Genomic DNA, 18482 nt, shown 5'->3' with positions numbered 1-18482 from the left:
GGTCAGAGGGATACAGTGAACCTGAGGTGAAGCATCGGAATCTATAAGTAGTGTCACAGGAATGGTTCAAAACATAGACAGTAGGAAGAGTCAGTTTTCTTGTACTTAAGTCGGCATTGTACCTTTTGTATTAATTCCGATCCAATTTCTGTGTTTCATCTTCAATAAGAAGGTCCAAGGGATAGAGTTAACCTGAAGTGAAGCATCGGAATCTATAACTAGTGTCACAGGAAGGGTTCAAAGCATAGACAGTAAGAAAGGTCAGTCTTCTTGTACTTAAGTCGGCATTGTGCCTTTTGTATTTAATTCCGATGCAATTTCTGTGTTTCATCGTCAATAAGAAGATCAGAGGGATACAGAAAACCTGAAGTGAAGCATCGGAATCTATAACTAGTGTCACAGGAATGGTTCAAAACATAGACGGTAGGAAGAGTCAGTCTTCTTGTACTTAAGTAAGCATTGTGCCTTTTCTATATAATTCCGATGCACTTTCTGTGTTTCATGGTCAATAAGATGGTCCAAGGGATACAATAAACCTGAAATGAAGCATCGGAATGTATAACTAGTGTCACAGGAATGATTCAAAACATAGACAGTAGGAAGAGTCAGTCTACATGTACTTAGGTCGGCATTGTGCCTTTTGTATTTAATTCAAATGCAATTTCTGTGTTTCATCGTCAATAGGAAGGTCAGAGGGATACAATAAACCTGAAGTGAAGCATCGGAATCTATAACTAGTGTCACACGAGTGGTTCAAATCATAGTCAGTAAGAAGAGTCAGTCTTCTTGTACTTATGTCGGCATTGTGCCTTTTGTATATAATTCCGATGCAATTTCTGTGTTGCATCGTCAATAAGAACGTCCTAGGGATACACTAAACCTGTAGTGAAGCATCGGAATCTATAATTAGTGTCACAGGAACGGTTCAAAACATAGACAGTAGGAAGAGTCAGTCTTCTTGAACTTAAGTAGCATTCTGCCTATTCAATTTAATTCCGATGCAATTTCTGTGTTACATCGTCATTAAGAAGTTCCAAGGGATACGGCAAACCTGAAGTGAAGCATCGGAATCTGTAACTAGCGTCACAGAAGTGGTTCAAAACATAGTCAGTAAGAAGAGTCAGTCTTCTTGCACTTAAGTCGGCATTGTGCCTTTTCTATTTAAATCCGATGCACTTTCTGTGTTTCATGGTCAATAAGAAGGTCCAAGGGCTACAGTAAACCAGAAGTGAAGCATCGGAATCTGTAGCCAGCGTCATAATAGTGGTTCAAAACATAGTCAGTAAGAGGAGTCAGTCTTCTTGTACTTAAGTCGGCATTGTGCCTTTTCTATTTAATTCCGATGCAATTTCTGTGTTTCATCGTCAATAAGAAGGTCAGAGGGATACAGTAAACCTGAAGTGTAGCAACGGAATCTATAACTAGTGTCACAGAAATGGTTCAAATCATAGGCAGTAAGAAGAGTCAGTCTTCTTGTACTTAAATCGGCATTGTGCATTTTCTATTTCATACCGATGCAATTCCAGTGTTTCATCGTCAATAAGAATGTCAGAGGGATACAGTAAACCTGAAGTGAAGCATCGGAATCTGTAACTTGCGTCAGAGGAATAGTTCAAAACATAGACAGTAAGAAGTGTCAGTCTTCTTGTACTAAAGTCGGCATTGTGTTTTTCTATTTAATTCCGATGCAATATCTGTGTTTCATCGTCAATAAGAAGGTCCCAGAAATACAGTAAACCTGAAGTGAAGCATCGGAATCTATATCTAGTGTCACAGGAATGGTTCAAAGCATAGACAGTAGGAAGAGTCAGTCGTCTTATACTCAAGTCAGCATTGTGCCTTTTCTATATAATTCCGATGCACTTTCTGTGTTTCATGGTCAATATGTTGGTCCAAGGGATACAGTAATCCTGAAATGAAGCATCGGAATCTATAACTAGTGTCACAGGAATGTTTCAAAACTTAGACAGTGGGAGGAATCAGTCTACATGTACTGAAGTTGGCATTGTGCCTTTTGTATTTAATTCAGATGCAATTTCTGTGTTTCTTCGGCAATAGGAAGGTCAGAGGGATACAGTAAACCTGAGGTGAAGCATCGGAATCTATAACTAGTTTCACAGGAGTGGTTCTAATCATAGTCAGTAAGAAGAGTCCGTCTTCTTGACCTTACGTCGGCATTGTGCCTTTTGTATTTAATTCCGATGCAATTTCTGTGTTTCAACGTCATTAAGAACGTCCAAGGGATACAGTAAACCTGAAGTGAAGCATCGGAATCTATAACTAGTGTCACAGGAACGGTTCAAAACATAGACAGTAGGAAGAGTCAGTCTTCTTGTACTTAAGTAGCATTGTGCCTTTTGTATTTAATTCCGATGCAATTTCTGTGTTTCATCGTCAATAAGAAGGTCCAAGGGATACAGTAAACCTGAGGTGTAGCATCGGAATCTGTAACTAGCGTCACAGGAGTGATTCAAATCATAGTCATTAAGAAGAGTCAGTCTTCTTGTACTTAAGTCGGCATTGTGCCTTTTCTATTTAAATCCGATGCAATTTCTGTGTTTCATCGTCAATAAGAAGGTCAGAGTGATACAGTAAACCTGAAGTGTAGCATCGGAATCAATAACTAGTGTCACAGGAATGGTTCAAATCATAGTCAGTAAGAAGAGTCAGTCTTCTTGTACTTAAGTCGGCATTGTGCTTTTTCTATTTCATTCCGATGCAATTTCAGTGTTTCATCGTCAAGAAGAATGTCCGAGGGATACAGTATACCTGAAGTGAAGCATCGGAATCTATATCTAGTGTCACAGGAATGGTTCAAAACTTAGACAGTAAGGAGAGTCAGTCTTCTTGTCCTTAAGTCGGCATTGTGCCATTTGCATTTAATTCCGATGCAATTTCTGTGTTTCAACGTCGATAAGAAGGTCAGAGGGATACTGTAAACCTGAAGTGAAGCATCGGAATCCATAACTAGTGTCACAGGAATGGTTCAAAACAGTCAGTAAGAAGAGTCAGTCTCCTTGTACTTAAGTCGGCATTGTGCCTTTTGTATTTAATTCCGATGCAATTTCTATGTTTCATCGTCAATAAGAAGGTCAGAGGTATACTGAAAACCTGAAGTGAAGCATCGGAATCTATAACTAATGTCACAGGAATGGTTCAAACATAGACTGTGTGAAGAGTCAGTCTTCTGTACTTAAGTCAGCATTGTGACTTTTGTATTTAATTCCGATGCAATTTCTGTGTTTCATTGTCAATAAGAAGGTCAGAGAATTACAGAAAACCTGAAGTGAAGCATCGGAATCTATAACTAGTGTCACAGGAATGGTTCAAAGCATAGACAGTAAGAAAGGTCAGTCTTCTTGTACTTAAGTCGGCATTGTGACTTTTGTATTTAATTCCGATGCAATGTCTGTGTTTTATCGTCAATACGAAGATCAGAGTGATACAGAAAACCTGAAGTGAAGCATCGGAATCTATAACTAGTGTCATAGGAATGGTTCAAAACATGGACAGTAGGAGGAGTCAGTCTTCTTGTACTTAAGTCAGCATTGTGCCTTTTCTATATAATTCCGATGCACTTTCTGTGTTTCATGGTCAATAAGATGGTCCAATGGATACAGTAAACCTGAAATGAACCATCGGAATCTATAACTAGTGTCACAGGAATGTTTCAAAACATAGACAGTAGGAAGAGTCAGTCTACACGTACTTAAGTCGGCATTGTGCCTTTTGTATTTAATTCAGATGCAATTTCTGTGTTTCATTGTCAATAAGAAGGTCCAAGGGATACAGTAAACCTGAAGTGAAGCATCGGAATCTATAACTAGTGTCACAGGAATGGTTCAAAACATAGTCAGTAAGAAGAGTCAGTCTTCCTGTACTTAAGTCGGCATTGTGCCTTTTCTATTTAATTCCGATGCAATTTCTGTGTTTCATCGTCAATAAGAGGGTCCAAGGGATACAGTAAACCTGAAGTGAAGCATGGGAATCTATAACTAGTGTCACAGGAATGGTTCAAAACATAGTCAGTAAGAAGAGTCAGTCTTCTTGTACTTAAGTTGGCATTGTGCCTTTTCTATTTAATTCCGATGCAATTTCTGTGTTTCATCGTCAATAAGAGGGTTCAAGGGATACAGTAAACCTGAAGTGAAGCATGGGAATCTATAACTAGTGTCACAGGAATGGTTCAAAACATAGTCAGTAAGAAGAATCAGTCTTCTTGTACTTAAGTCGGCATTGTGCCCTTTGTATTTAATTCAGATGCAATTTCTGTGTTTCATCGTCAACAGGAAGGTCAGAGGGATACAATAAACCTGAAGTGAAGGATCGGAATCTATAACTAGTGTCACAGGAGGGGTTCAAAACATAGTCAGTAAGAAGAGTCAGTCTTCTTGTACTTATGTCGGCATTGTGCCTTTGGTATTTAATTCCGATGCAATTTCTGTGTTGCATCGTCAATAAGAACGTCCAAGGGATACACTAAACCTGTAGTGAAGCATCGGAATCTATAACTAGTGTCACAGGAACGGTTCAAAACATAGACAGTAGGAAGAGTCAGTCTTCTTGTACTTAAGTACCATTGTGCCTTTTCTATTTAATTCCGATGCAATTTCTGTGTTTCATCGTCAATAAGAAGGTCCAAGGGATACGGTAAACCTGAAGTGAAGCATCGGAATCTGTAACTAGCGTCACAGAAGTGGTTCAAAATATAGTCAGTAAGAAGAGTCAGTCTTCTTGCACTTAAGTCGGCATTGTGCCTTTTCTATTTAAATCCGATGCAATTTCTGTGTTTCATCGGCAATAAGAAGGTCAGAGGCATACAGTAAACCTGAAGTGTAGCATCGGAATCTATAACTAGTGTCACAGGAATGGTTCAAATCATAGTCAGTAAGAAGAGTTAGTCTTCTTGTACTTATGTCGGCATTGTGCTTTTTCTATTTCATTCCGATGCAATTTCAGTGTTTCATCGTCAATAAGAATGTCAGAGGGATACAGTAAACCTGAAGTGAAACATCGGAATCTATATCTAGTGTCACAGGAATGGTTCAAAACATAGACAGTAAGGAGAGTAAGTCTTCTTGTACTTAAGTCGGCATTGTGCCATTTGTATTTAATTCCGATGCAATTTCTGTGTTTCAACGTCAATAAGAAGGTCAGTGGGATACAGTAAACCTGAAGTGAAGCATCGGAATCCATAACTAGTGTCACAGGAATGGTTCAAAACAGTCAGTAAGAAGAGTCAGTCTTCTTGTACTTAAGTCGGCATTGTGCCTTTTGTATTTAATTCCGATGCAATTTCTGTGTTTCTTCGTCAATAAGAAGGTCAGAGGGATACTGAAAACCTGAAGTGAAGCATCGGAATCTATAACTAGTGTTACAGGAATATTTCTAACATAGACAGTGTGAAGAGTCAGTCTTCTTGTACTTAAGTCAGCATTGTGCCTTTTGTATTTAATTCCGATGCAATTTCTGTGTTTCATCGTCAATAAGAAGGTCAGAGAATTACAGAAAACCTGACGTGAAGCATCGGAATATATAACTAGTGTCACAGGAATGGTTCAAAACATAGACAGTAGGAAGAGTCAGTCATCTTGTACTTAAGTTAGCAATGTGCGTTTTGTATTTAATTCCGATGCACTTTCTGTGTTTCATGGTCAATAAGAAGGTCCAAGGGCTACAGTAAACCTGAAGTGAAGCATCGGAATCTGTAACCAGCGTCATAATAGTGGTTCAAATCATAGTCAGTAAGAGGAGTCAGTCTTCTTGTACTTAAGTCGGCATTGTGCCTTTTCTATTTAATTCCGATGCAATTTCTGTGTTTCATCGTCAATAAGAAGGTCAGAGGGATACAGTAAACCTGAAGTGTAGCAACGGAATCTATTACTAGTGTCACAGAAATGGTTCAAATCATAGTCAGTAAGAAGAGCCAGTCTTCTTGTACTTAAGTCGGCATTGTGCTTTTTCTATTTCATACCGATGCAATTCCAGTGTTTCATCGTCAATAAGAATGTCAGAGGGATACAGTAAACCTGAAGTGAAGCATCGGAATCTGTAACTTGCGTCAGAGGAATAGTTTAAAACATAGACTGTTAGAAAGGTCAGTCTTCTTGTACTAAAGTCGGCATTGTGTTTTCTATTTAATTCCGATGCAATATCTGTGTTTCATCGTCAATAAGAAGGTCCAAGAGATACAGTAAACCTGAAGTGAAGCATCGGAATCTATATCTAGTGTCACAGGAATGGTTCAAAACATAGACAGCAGGAAGAGTCAGTCGTCTTATACTTAAGTCAGCATTGTGCCTTTTCTATATAATTACGATGCACTTTCTGTGTTTCATGGTCAATATGATGGTCCAAGGGATACAGTAAACCTGAAATGAAGCATCGGAATCTATAACTAGTGTCACAGGAATGTTTCAAAACATAGACAGTAGGAGGAGTCAGTCTACATGTACTTAAGTCGGCATTGTGCCTTTTGTATTTAATTCAGATGCAATTTCTGTGTTTCATCGGCAATAGGAAGGTCAGAGGGATACAGTAAACCTGAAGTGAAGCATCGGAATCTATAACTAGTGTCACAGGAGTGGTTCAAAACATAGTCAGTAAGAAGAGTCCGTCTTCTTGTACTTATGTCGGCATTGTGCCTTTTGTATTTAATTCCGATGCAATTTCTGTGTTTCATCGTCAATAAGAACGTCCAAGGGATACAGTAAACCTGAAGTTAAGCATCGGAATCTGTAACTAGTGTCACAGAAACGGTTCAAAACATAGACAGTAGGAAGAGTCAGTCTTCTTGTAATTTAGTAGCATTGTGCCTTTTTTATTTAATTCCGATGCAATTTCTGTGTTTCATCGTCAATAAGAAGGTCCAAGGGATACAGTAAACCTGAAGTGAAGCATCGGAATCTGTAACTAGCGTCACAGGAGTGATTCAAATCATAGTCATTAAGAAGAGTCAGTCTTCTTGTACTTAAGTCGGCATTGTGCCTTTTCTATTTAAATCCGATGCAATTTCTGTGTTTCATCGTCAATAAGAATGTCAGAGGGATACAGTAATCCTGAAGGGTAGCATCGGAATCTATAACTAGTGTCACAGGAATGGTTCAAATCATAGTCAGTAAGAAGAGTCAGTCTTCTTGTACTTAAGTCGGCATTGTGCTTTTTCTATTTAATTCCGATGCAATTTCAGTGTTTCATCGTCAATAAGAATGTCAGAGGGATACAGTATACCTGAAGTGAACCATCGGAATCTATATCTAGTGTCATAGGAATGGTTCAAAACAGTCAGTAAGAAGAGTCAGTCTCCTTGTACTTAAGACGGCATTGTGCCTTTTGTATTTAATTCCGATGCAATTTCTATGTTTCATCGTCAATAAGAAGGTCAGAGGTATACTGAAAACCTGAAGTGAAGCATCGGAATCTATAACTAGTGTCACAGGAATGGTTCAAACATAGACTGTGTGAAGAGTCAGTCTTCCTGTACTTAAGTCAGCATTGTGCCTTTTGTATTTAATTCCGATGCAATTTCTGTGTTTCATTGTCAATAAGAAGGTCAGAGAATTACAGAAAACCTGAAGTGAAGCATCGGAATCTATAACTAGTGTCACAGGAATGGTTCAAAGCATAGACAGCAATAAAAGTCAGGCTTCTTGTACTTAAGTCGGCATTGTGACTTTTGTATTTATTTCCGTTGCAATGTCTGTGTTTTATCATCAATACGAAGATCAGAATGATACAGAAAACCTGAAGTGAAGCATCGGAATCTATAACTAGTGTCATAGGAATGGTTTAAAACATAGACAGTAGGAAGAGTCAGTCTTCTTGTACTTAAGTCAGCATTGTGCCTTTTCTATATAATTCCCATGCACTTTCTGTGTTTCATGGTCAATAAGATGGTCCAATGGATACAGTAAACCTGAAATGAAGCATCGTAATCTATAACTAGTGTCACAGGAATGTTTCAAAACATAGACAGTAGGAAGAGTCAGTCTACACGTACTTAAGTCGGCATTGTGCCTTTTGTGTTTGATTCAGATGCAACTTCTGTGTTTCATTGTCAATAAGAAGTTCCAAGGGATACAGGAAACCTGAAGTGAAGCATCGGAATCTATAACTAGTGTCACAGGAATGGTTCAAAACATAGTCAGTAAGAAGAGTCAGTCTTCCTGTACTTAAGTCGGCATTGTGCCTTTTCTATTTAATTCCGATGCAATTTCTGTGTTTCATCGTCAATAAGAGGGTCCAAGGGATACAGTAAACCTGAAGTGAAGCATGGGAATCTATAACTAGTGTCACAGGAATGGTTCAAAACATAGTCAGTAAGAAGAGTCAGTCTTCTTGTACTTAAGTCGGCATTGTGCCTTTTCTATTTAATTCCGATGCAATTTCTGTGTTTCATCGTCAATAAGAGGGTTCAAGGGATACAGTAAACCTGAAGTGAAGCATGGGAATCCATAAATAGTGTCACAGGAATGGTTCAAAACATAGTCAGTAAGAAGAGTCAGTCTTCTTGTACTTAAGTCGGCATTGTGCCCTTTGTATTTAATTCAGATGCAATTTCTGTGTTTCATCGTCAATAGGAAGGTCAGAGGGATACAATAAACCTGAAGTTAAGGATCGGAATCTATAACTAGTGTCACAGGAGTGGTTCAAAACATAGTCAGTAAGAAGAGTCAGTCTTCTTGTACTTATGTCGGCATTGTGCCTTTGGTATTTAATTCCGATGCAATTTCTGTGTTGCATCGTCAATAAGAACGTCCAAGGGATACACTAAACCTGTAGTGAAGCATCGGAATCTATAACTAGTGTCACAGGAACGGTTCAAAACATAGACAGTAGGAAGAGTCAGTCTTCTTGTACTTAAGTGCCATTGTGCCTTTTCTATTTAATTCCGATGCAATTTCTGTGTTTCATCGTCAATAAGAAGGTCAGAGGCATACATTAAACCTGAAGTGTAGCATCGGAATCTATAACTAGTGTCACAGGAATGGTTCAAATCATAGTCAGTAAGAAGAGTTAGTCTTCTTGTACTTAAGTCGGCATTGTGCTTTTTCTATTTCATTCCGATGCAATTTCAGTGTTTCATCGTCAATAAGAATGTCAGAGGGATACAGTAAACCTGAAGTGAAGCATCGGAATCTATATCTAGTGTCACAGGAATGGTTCAAAACATAGAGAGTAAGGAGAGTCAGTCTTCTTGTACTTAAGTCGCCATTGTGCCATTTGTATTTAATTCCGATGCAATTTCTGTGTTTCAACGTCAATAAGAAGGTCAGTGGGATACAGTAAACCTGAAGTGAAGCATCGGAATCCATAACTAGTGTCACAGGAATGGTTCAAAACAGTCAGTAAGAAGAGTCAGTCTTCTTGTACTTAAGTCGGCATTGTGCCTTTTGTATTTAATTCCGATGCAATTTCTGTGTTTCTTCGTCAATAAGAATGTCAGAGGGATACTGAAAACCTGAAGTGAAGCATCGGAATCTATAACTAGTGTTACAGGAATATTTCTAACATAGACAGTGTGAAGAGTCAGTCTTCTTGTACTTAAGTCAGCATTGTGCCTTTTGTATTTAATTCCGATGCAATTTCTGTGTTTCATCGTCAATAAGAAGGTCAGAGAATTATAGAAAACCTGAAGTGAAGCATCGGAATATATAACTAGTGTCACAGGAATGATCCAAAACATAGACAGTAGGAAGAGTCAGTCTTCTTGTACTTAAGTCAGCAATGTGCGTTTTGTATATAATTCCGATGCACTTTCTGTGTTTCATGGTCAATAAGAAGGTCCAAGGGCTACAGTAAACCTGAAGTGAAGCATCGGAATCTGTACCAGCGTCATAATAGTGGTTCAAAACATAGTCAGTAAGAGGAGTCAGTCTTCTTGTACTTAAGTCGGCATTGTGCTTTTTCTATTTCATACCGATGCAATTCCAGTGTTTCATCGTCAATAAGAATGTCAGAGGGATACAGTAAACCTGAAGTGAAGCATCGGAATCTGTAACTTGCGTCAGAGGAATAGTTCAAAACATAGACAGTAAGAAGAGTCAGTCTTCTTGTACTAAAGTCGGCATTGTGTTTTCTATTTAATTCCGATGCAATATCTGTGTTTCATCGACAATAAGAAAGTCCAAGAAATACAGTAAACCTGAAGTGAAGCATCGGAATCTATATCTAGTGTCACAGGAATGGTTCAAAACATAGACAGTAGGATGAGTCAGTCGTCTTATAATTAAGTCAGCATTGTGCCTTTTCTATATAATTCCGATGCACTTTCTGTGTTTCATGGTCAATATGATGGTCCAAGGGATACAGTAAACCTGAAATAAAGCATCGGAATCTATAACTAGTGTCACAGGAGTGGTTCAAAACATAGTCAGTAAGAAGAGTCCGTCTTCTTGTACTTATGTCGGCATTGTGCCTTTTGTATTTAATTCCGATGCAATTTCTGTGTTTCATCGTCATTAAGAACGTCCAAGGGATACAGTAAACCTGAAGTGAAGCAGCGGAATCTATAACTAGTGTCACAGGAACGGTTCAAAACATAGACAGTAGGAAGAGTCAGTCTTCTTGTACTTTAGTAGCATTGTGCCTTTTTTATTTAATTCCGATGCAATTTCTGTGTTTCATCGTAAATAAGAAGGTCCAAGGGATACAGTAAACCTGAAGTGAAGCATCGGAATCTGTAACTAGCGTCACAGGAGTGATTCAAATCATAGTCATTAAGAAGAGTCAGTCTTCTTGTACTTAAGTCGGCATTGTGCCTTTTTTATTTAAATCCGATGCAATTTCTGTGTTTCATCTTCAATAAGAAAGTCAGAGGGATACAGTAAACCTGAAGTGTAGCATCGGAATCTATAACTAGTGGCACAGGAATGGTTCAAATCATAGTCAGTAAGAAGAGTCAGTCTTCTTGTACTTAAGTCGGCATTGTGCTTTTTCTATTTAATTCCGATGCAATTTCAGTGTTTCATCGTCAATAAGAATGTCAGAGGGATACAGTATACCTGAAGTGAAGCATCGGAATCTATATCTAGTGTCACAGGAATGGTTCAAAACTTAGACAGTAAGGAGAGTCAGTCTTCTTTTACTTAAGTCGGCATTGTGCCATTTGCATTTAATTCCGATGCAATTTCTGTGTTTCAACGTCGATAAGAAGGTCAGAGGGATACAGTAAACCTGAAGTGAAGCATCGGAATCCATAACTAGTGTCGCAGGAATGGTTCATAACAGTCAGTAAGAAGAGTCAGTCTCCTTGTACTTAAGTCGGCATTGTGCCTTTTGTATTTAATTCCGATGCAATTTCTGTGTTTCATCGTCAATAAGAAGTTCAGAGGGATACTGAAAACCTGAAGTGAAGCATCGGAATCTATAACTAGTGTCACAGGAATGGTTCAAACATAGACTGTGTGAAGAGTCAGTCTTCTTGTACTTAAGTCAGCATTGCGCCTTTTGTATTTATTTCTGATGCAATTTCTGTGTTTCATTGTCAATAAGAAGGTAAGAGAAATACAGAAAACCTGAAGTGAAGCATCGGAATATATAACTAGTGTCACAGGAATGGTTCAAAACATAGACAGTAGGAAAAGTCAGTCTTCCTGTACTTAAGTCAGCATTGTGTCTTTTGTATTTAATTCCGATGCACTTTCTGTGTTTCATGGTCAATAAGAAGGTCCAAGGGATACAGTAAACCTGAAATAAAGCATCGGAATCTATAACTAGTGTCACAGGAATGTTTCAAAACATAGACAGTTGGAAGAGTCAGTATACATGTACTTAGGTCGGCATTGTGCCTTTGTATTTAATTCCGAAGCAATTTCTGTGTTTCATCGTCAATAAGAAGGTCAGAGGGATACAGTAAACCTGAAGTGAAGCATCGGAATCTATAACTAGTGTCACAGAAATGGTTCAAAGCATAGACAGTAAGAAAGGTCAGTCTTCTTGTACTTAAGTCGGCATTGTGACTTTTGTATTTAATTCCGATGCAATTTCTGTGTTTTATCGTCAATACGAAGATCAGAGTGATACAGAAAACCTGAAGTGAAGCATCGGAATCTATAACTAGTGTCATAGGAATGGTTCAAAACATAGACAGTAGGAAGAGTCAGTCTTCTTGTACTTAAGTCAGCATTGTGCCTTTTCTACATAATTCCGATGCACTCTCTGTGTTTCATGGTCAATAAGATGGTCCAATGGATACAGTAAACCTGAAATGAAGCATCGGAATCTATAACTAGTGTCACATGAATGTTTCAAAACATAGACAGTAGGAAGAGTCAGTCTACACGTACTTAAGTCGGCATTGTGCCTATTGTATTTAATTCAGATGCAATTTCTGTGCTTCATTGTCAACAAGAAGGTCCAAGGGATACAGTAAACCCGGAGTGAAGCATCGGAATCTATAACTAGTGTCACAGGAATGGTTCAAAACATAGTCAGTAAGAAGAGTCAGTCTTCCTGTACTTAAGTCGGCATTGTGCCTTTTCTATTTAATTCCGATGCAATTTCTGTGTTTCATCGTCAATAAGAGGGTCCAAGGGATACAGTAAACCTGAAGTGAAGCATGGGAATCTATAACTAGTGTCACAGGAATGGTTCAAAACATAGTCAGTAAGAAGAGTCAGTCTTCCTGTACCTAAGTCGGCATTGTGCCTTTTCTATTTAATTCCGATGCAATTTCTGTGTTTCATCGTCAATAAGAGGGTCCAAGGGATACAGTAAACCTGAAGTGAAGCATGGGAATCTATAACTAGTGTCACAGGAATGGTTCAAAACATAGACAGTAAGGAGAGTCAGTCTTCTTGTACTTAAGTCGGCATTGTGCCATTTTTATTTAATTCCGATGCAATTTCTGTTTTTCAACGTCAATAAGAAGGTCAGTGGGATACAGTAAACCTGAAGTGAAGCATCGGAATCCATAACTAGTGTCACAGGAATGGTTCAAAACAGTCAGTAAGAAGAGTCAGTCTTCTTGTACTTAAGTCGGCATTGTGCCTTTTGTATTTAATTCCGATGCAATTTCTGTGTTTCTTCGTCAATAAGAAAATCAGAGGGATACTGAAAACCTGAAGTGAAGCATCGGAATCTATAACTAGTGTTACAGGAATATTTCTAACATAGACAGTGTGAAGAGTCAGTCTTCTTTTACTTAAGTCAGCATTGTGCCTTTTGTATTTAATTCCGATGCAATTTCTGTGTTTCATCGTCAATAAAAAGGTCAGAGAATTACAGAAAACCTGAAGTGAAGCATCGGAATATATAACTAGTGTCACAGGAATGGTTCAAAACATAGACAGTAAGAAGAGTCAGTCTTCTTGTACTTAAGTCAGCAATGTGCGTTTTGTATTTAATTCCGATGCACTTTCTGTGTTTCATGGTCAATAAGAAGGTCCCAGGGCTACAGTAAACCTGAAGTGAAGCGTCGGAATCTGTAACCAGCGTCATAATAGTGGTTCAAAACATAGTCAGTAAGAGGAGTCAGTCTTCTTGTACTTAAGTCGGCATTGTGCCTTTTCTATTTAATTCCGATGCAATTTCTGTGTTTCATCGTCAATAAGAAGGTCAGAGGGATACAGTAAACCTGAAGTGTAGCAACAGAATCTATAACTAGTGTCACAGAAATGGTTCAAATCATAGTCAGTAAGAAGAGTCATTCTTCTTGTACTTCAGTCGGCATTGTGCTCTTTCTATTTCATACCGATGCAATTCCAGTGTTTCATCGTCAATAAGAATGTCAGAGGGATACAGTAAACCTGAAGTGAAGCATCGGAATCTGTAACTTGCGTCAGAGGAATGGTTCAAAACATAGACAGTAAGAAGAGTCAGTCATCTTGTACTAAAGTCGGCATTGTGTTTTCTATTTAATTCCGATGCAATATCTGTGTTTCATCGTCAATAAGAAGGTCCAAGAAATACAGTAAACCAGAAGTGAAGCATCGGAATCTATATCTAGTGTCACAGGAATGGTTCAAATCATAGACAGTAGGAAGAGTCAGTCGTCTTATACTTAAGTCAGCATTGTGCCTTTTCTATATAATTCCGATGCACTTTCTGTGTTTCATGGTCAATATGATGGTCCAAGGGATACAGTAAACCTGAAATGAAGCATCGGAATCCATAACTAGTGTCACAGGAATGTTTCAAAACATAGACAGTAGGAGGAGTCAGTCTACATGTACTTAAGTCGGCATTGTGCCTTTTGTATTTAATTCAGATGCAATTTCTGTGTTTCATCGGCAATAGGAAGGTCAGAGGGATACAGTAAACCTGAAGTGAAGCATCGGAATCTATAACTAGTGTCACAGGATTGGTTCAAAACATAGTCAGTAAGAAGAGTCCGTCTTCTTGTACTTATGTCAGCATTGTGCCATTTGTATTTAATTCCGATGCAATTTCTGTGTTTCATCGTCAATAAGAACGTCCAAGGGATACAGTAAACCTGAAGTGAAGCATCGGAATCTATAACTAGTGTCACAGGAACGGTTCAAAGCATAGACAGTAGGAAGAGTCAGTCTTCTTGTACTTTAGCAGCTTTGTGCCTTTTTTATTTAATTCCGATGCAATTTCAGTGTTTCATCGTCAATAAGAAGGTCCAAGGGATACAGTAAACCTGAAGTGAAGCATCGGAACCTGTAACTAGCGTCACAGGAGTGATTCAAATCATAGTCATTAAGAAGAGTCAGTCTTCTTGTACTTACGTCGGCATTGTGCCTTTTCTATTTAAATCCGATGCAATTTCTGTGTTTCATCGTCAATAAGAAAGACAGAGGGATACAGTAAACCTGAAGTGTAGCATCGGAAACTATAACTAGTGTCACAGGAATGGTTCAAATGATAGTCAGTAAGAAGAGTCAGTCTTCTTGTACTTAAGTCGGCATTGTGCTTTTTCTATTTCATTCCGATGCAATTTCAGTGTTTCATCGTCAATAAGAATGTCAGAGGGATACAGTATACCTGAAGTGAAGCATCGGAATCTATATCTAGTGTCACAGGAATGGTTCAAAACTTAGACAGTAAGGAGAGTCAGTCTTCTTGTACTTATGTCGGCATTGTGCCATTTGCATTTAATTCCGATGCAATTTCTGTGTTTCAACGTCGATAAGAAGGTCAGAGGGATACAGTAAACCTGAAGTGAAGCATCGGAATCCATAACTAGTGTCACAGGAATGGTTCAAAACAGTCAGTAAGAAGAGTCAGTCTCCTTGTACTTAAGTCGGCATTGTGCCTTTTGTATTTAATTCCGATGCAATTTCTGTGTTTCATCGTCAATAAGAAGGTCAGAGGGATACTGAAAACCTGAAGTGAAGCATCGGAATCTATAACTAGTGTCACAGGAATGGTTCAAACATAGACTGTGTGAAGAGTCAGTCTTCTTGTACTTAAGTCAGCATTGTGCCTTTTGTATTTAATTCCGATGCAATTTCTGTGTTTCATTGTCAATAAGAAGGTAAGAGAAATACAGAAAACCTGAAGTGAAGCATCGGAATATATAACTAGTGTCACAGGAATGGTTCAAAACATAGACAGTAGGAAAAGTCAGTCTTCCTGTACTTAAGTCAGCATTGTGCCTTTTGTATTTAATTCCGATGCACTTTCTGTGTTTCATGGTCAATAAGAAGGTCCAAGGGATACAGTAAACCTGAAATAAAGCATCGGAATCTATAACTAGTGTCACAGGAATGTTTCAAAACATAGAGAGTAGGAAGAGTCAGTATACATGTACTTAAGTCGGCGTTGTGCCTTTGTATTTAATTCCGAAGCAATTTCTGTGTTTCATCGTCAATAAGAAGGTCAGAGGGATACAGTAAACCTGAAGTGAAGCATCGGAATCTATAACTAGTGTCACAGGAATGGTTCAAAGCATAGACAGTAAGAAAGGTCAGTCTTCTTGTACTTAAGTCGGCATTGTGACTTTTGTATTTAATTCCGATGCAATTTCTGTGTTTTATCGTCAATACGAAGATCAGAGTGATACAGAGAACCTGAAGTGAAGCATCGGAATCTATAACTAGTGTCATAGGAATGGTTCAAAACATAGACAATAGGAAGAGTCAGTCTACACGTACTTAAGTCGGCATTGTGCCTTTTGTATTTAATTCAGATGCAATTTCTGTGTTTCATTGTCAATAAGAAGGTCCAAGGGATACAGTAAACCTGAAGTGAAGCATCGGAATCTATAACTAGTGTCACAGGAATGGTTCAAAACATAGTCAGTAAGAAGAGTCAGTCTTCGTGTACTTATGTCGGCATTGTGCCTTTTGTATTTAATTCCGATGCAATTTCTGTGTTTCTTCGTCAATAAGAAGGTCAGAGTGATACAGAAAACCTGAAGTGAAGCATCGGAATCTATAACTAGTGTCATAGGAATGGTTCAAATCATAGTCAGTAAGAAGAGTCATTCTTCTTGTACTTAAGTCGGCATTGTGCTTTTTCTATTTCATACCGATGCAATTCCAGTGTTTCATCGTCAATACGAATGTCAGAGGGATACAGTAAACCTGAAGTGAAGCATCGGAATCTGTAACTTGCGTCAGAGGAATAGTTCAAAACATAGACAGTAAGAAGAGTCAGTCTTCTTGTACTAATGTCGGCATTGTGTTTTCTATTTAATTCCGATGCAATATCTGTGTTTCATCGTCAATAAGAAGGTCCAAGAAATACAGTAAACCTGAAGTGAAGCATCGGAATCTATATCTAGTGTCACAGGAATGGATCAAACATAGAAAGTAGGAAGAGTCAGTCGTCTTATACTTAAGTCAGCATTGTGCCTTTTCTATATAATTCCGATGCACTTTCTGTGTTTCATGGTCAATATGATGGTCCAAGGGATACAGTAAACCTGAAATGAAGCATCGGAATCTATAACTAGTGTCACAGGAATGTTTCAAAACATAGACAGTAGGAGGAGTCAGTCTACATGTACTTAAGTCGGCATTGTGCCTTTTGTATTTAATTCAGATGCAATTTCTGTGTGTCATCGGCAATATGAAGGTCAGAGGGATACAGTAAACCTGAAGTGAAGCATCGGAATCTATAACTAGTGTCACAGGAGTGGTTCAAAACATAGTCAGTAAGAAGAGTCCGTCTTCTTGTACTTATGTCGGCATTGTGCCTTTTGTATTTAATTCCGATGCAATTTCTGTGTTTCATCGTCAATAAGAACGTCCAAGGGATACAGTAAACCTGAAGTGAAGCATCGGAATCTATAACTAGTGTCACAGGAACGGTTCAAAACATAGACTGTAAGAAGAGTCAGTCTTCTTGTACTTTAGTAGCATTGTGCCTTCTTTATTTAATTCCGATGCAATTTCTGTGTTTAATCGTCAATAAGAAGGTCCAAGGGATACAGTAAACCTGAAGTGAAGCATCGGAATCTGTAACTAGCGTCACAGGAGTGATTCAAATCATAGTCATTAAGAAGAGTCAGTCTTCTTGTACTTAAGTCGGCATTGTGCCTTTTCTATTTAAATCCGATGCAATTTCTGTGTTTCATGGTCAATAAGAAAGTCAGAGGGATACAGTAAACCTGAAGTGTAGCATCGGAAACTATAACTCGTGTCACAGGAATGGTTCAAATCATAGTCAGTAAGAAGAGTCAGACTTCTTGTACTTAAGTCGGCATTGTGCTTTTTCTATTTAATTCCGATGCAATTTCAGTGTTTCATCGTCAATAAGAATGTCAGAGGGATACAGTAAACCTGAAGTGAAGCATCGGAATCCATAACTAGTGTCACAGGAATGGTTCAAAACAGTCAGTAAGAAGAGTCAGTCTCCTTGTACTTAAGTCGGCATTGTGCCTTTTGTATTTAATTCCGATGCAATTTCTGTGTTTCATCGTCAATAAGAAGGTCAGAGGGATACTGAAAACCTGAAGTGAAGCATCGGAATCTATAACTAGTGTCACAGGAATGGTTCAAACATAGACTGTGTGAAGAGTCAGTCTTCTTGTACTTAAGTCAGCATTGTGCCTTTTGTATTTAAATACGATGCAATTTCTGTGATTCATTGTCAATAAGAAGGTAAGAGAAATACAGAAAACCTGAAGTGGAGCATCGGAATATATAACTAGTGTCACAGCAATGGTTCAAAACATAGACAGTAGGAAAAGTCAGTCTTCCTGTACTTAAGTCAGCATTGTGCCTTTTGTATTTAATTCCGATGCACTTTCTGTGTTTCATGGTCAATAAGAAGGTCCAAGAGATACAGTAAACCTGAAATAAAGCATCGGAATCTATAACTAGTGTCACAGGAATGTTTCAAAACATAGACAGTAGGAAGAGTCAGTATACATGTACTTAAGTCGGCATTGTGCCTTTGTATTTAATTCCGAAGCAATTTCTGTGTTTCATCGTCAATAAGAAGGTCAGAGGGATACAGTAAACCTGAAGTGAAGCATCGGAATCTATAACTAGTGTCACAGGAATGGTTCAAAGCATAGACAGTAAGAAAGGTCAGTCTTCTTGTACTTAAGTCGGCATTGTGACTTT

The sequence above is a fragment of the Schistocerca serialis genome, unplaced genomic scaffold (genome assembly GCF_023864345.2).
Source record: "Schistocerca serialis cubense isolate TAMUIC-IGC-003099 unplaced genomic scaffold, iqSchSeri2.2 HiC_scaffold_1417, whole genome shotgun sequence".
NCBI lineage: Eukaryota > Metazoa > Arthropoda > Insecta > Orthoptera > Acrididae > Schistocerca > Schistocerca serialis.
This window is presented reverse-complemented; position numbering follows the sequence as displayed.